We start from the raw sequence: 2,306 nt of genomic DNA, 5'->3' as shown, positions 1-2,306 counted from the left end.
CGAACAGCGTTGCTGTACCGACTCCGTCGATGGTGTATGGCACCGCCGCCAAATGAGCTATCTTGTTTAACCGGTCGACGAATACCTGGACACTCGTATTGCCCGCCGAATCTTTTGACAGGCCAATTACAAAGTCCAAACTCATGGACTGCCAGCACCAAGTGGGTTACGGTAAGATAGCTTGCGGCGCGGCCGTATTTGGCCGCATTTGGAGAGGGTTTCCCGCTGACACATCTCACGTGCGCATGTATGCGCTCGTCCATTTATACAGTTTGGGCCGCCGATAGTGGTAACTCACAGAGTCGTATGTTTTCTCACGACCGAGATGACCACCGAGCAGCGTGTCATAAGCCTCATAGAGAATGCGGTAATTCAAATCCTTATCATGAGGAACCACAATTCGTGGAGTATCCGTTGAATCGGTGCTACAATATAGCAACCCGTTATTCAACGAATATCGGTGCAAATGTGTCCCCAGTCTTGACGACAACTTCTTGTCCGAGTTTCCAAATTCTTTGCTCCCTAGAGCCCGTAGCAACGCTACACACATCCAATCACCCGCATCCGCGGTGCGGATCGAATCCGACACAGACGACGTTACAGTTGTAACATGAACAAGCTCGGAGTCCGGTATGAGGTACAACGCATCAGCCAAAGCAAACTGCTTTCCCGGCTTATACTTCGCCTCAAAGTTAAATTCTGCAAAGCAGGATAACCATCTAGCCAATCTCTTTGAGAGGTGAGGCGACTGAGTTGCAGTGCGTAGTAACGAATGATCTGTATAGATCACTAACGACTTTGAGCCGAGCAGGTGGACCCTGAACTTTTCAAGTGCATACTTCATCGCAAGTAGCTCCTTGTCATGAACTGGGTACTTCTTCGCTGCAGCTTTGAGCTGTCGAGATTCGAACGCGATCACCCGATCCCTCCCCTTGGCGTCTGCTTGCAGCAGTGCACATCCGATGGCAAAGTTCGAAGCGTCACAGACGATGCTGAAAAGACGATCAGAGCCTGGCAGTGCCAGTATTGGTGCATGCCGGAGGCTGTATTTGACCCCGTCAAAGGCCTCCTGATGTTCGGTGTTCCAACACCATTCCGCACTCTTTCAGGGAGATTGGATAATGGCCGGGGAATTTCGTAATTTACGCTGTACATGTGCAAGAAACTGGCGAGACCAAGCTACTTACGTAAGTTGTTCTGGTTCTTTGGAACCGGCCAGTCTACAATGGCTTTGATTCTAGCTGGATACCCTCAAAGGCCACGCTTCCCAAAGAAGCACCCTATAAATGCAAACTCTTCTGCGCCAAAGATGCACTTGTCTGCATTGGCGTACTGTTTGGTCGTTCGCATGCACTCGAGCACCGCTCTTAGATGGACGATGTGGTTCTCCTCATCCGTCCTCCCGTGCTCCGCACGACTGTGAGCAAAAATGTCGTCAAAGTATGTCTGTGCATACGCTCTGTGGGGCCTGAAAACTGCGTCATATGACGATTAAATGTTGCTAATGCATTTGATAGTCATTGGAGCATCACCAGCCACTCACGAAGCATGCCGCTCTGAGTGCACACCGCTGTAAGCGGAATATCGCTCTCTCTCATGAGCAATTGGTAATAGCCATCGACCAAGTTGAGTGCACTGTACATTGTGCATCCCACCATGTTGCTTCAAATAACAGCCTTGCGAGGAATCGACGTCTGTGCCGGAGTGATGGCAGCGTTGAGCTTATTGTAACCATGACCGATACGCCACTTGCCTTTAGGCTTCCGAACCCAAAACGCGGGTGTCGAATGGGGAGACTTGCTCTCACGTACCACCCCTGTATCATGCTTCGCACGGAAAAAGACGTCAACGACGTCTCACTGCTCCTTGGGCAGGGGCCATTGGCGCGTTACGCAGTACTTGGATCCTGAATCCAGGTCGATCTCATGACGCACACCTCGGTTTGGAGGTAGGACTGAAGGCGGGTCTTTGGAGAAGACGTCTTGAGATTAATTTACCAAAGAATAGTACGAATCCAAGGGATCCCAAGGGATTCCAAAGGATCGAAGATCCACTTCGTGCGTTCAGCACTTTCTTGGTATCCTCCGCTTCCGGTCGTTCAATGACCACTTCGGCCAAATCACCTGCCTTCAAGGCACTGCCAAAAATCTTCAAGGGACATCACGTCCAGCTCAAGAAGAGCATTATCTGCAGGCATAGCCTCAAGACGGACGTCGCCATCTTCCTCTCCCGTCATACCGTTGACGAGGGTGTATAACTATGCGCCATCGCCTACGGTAGACAGCCCCTGGATCAGGGTCGACGCT

This window comes from Plasmopara halstedii, assembly GCF_900000015.1.
Source record: "Plasmopara halstedii genome assembly, contig: Scaffold_1343, whole genome shotgun sequence".
In the NCBI taxonomy this organism is placed as follows: domain Eukaryota; phylum Oomycota; class Peronosporomycetes; order Peronosporales; family Peronosporaceae; genus Plasmopara; species Plasmopara halstedii.
Note: the sequence above shows the minus strand (reverse complement) of the source record.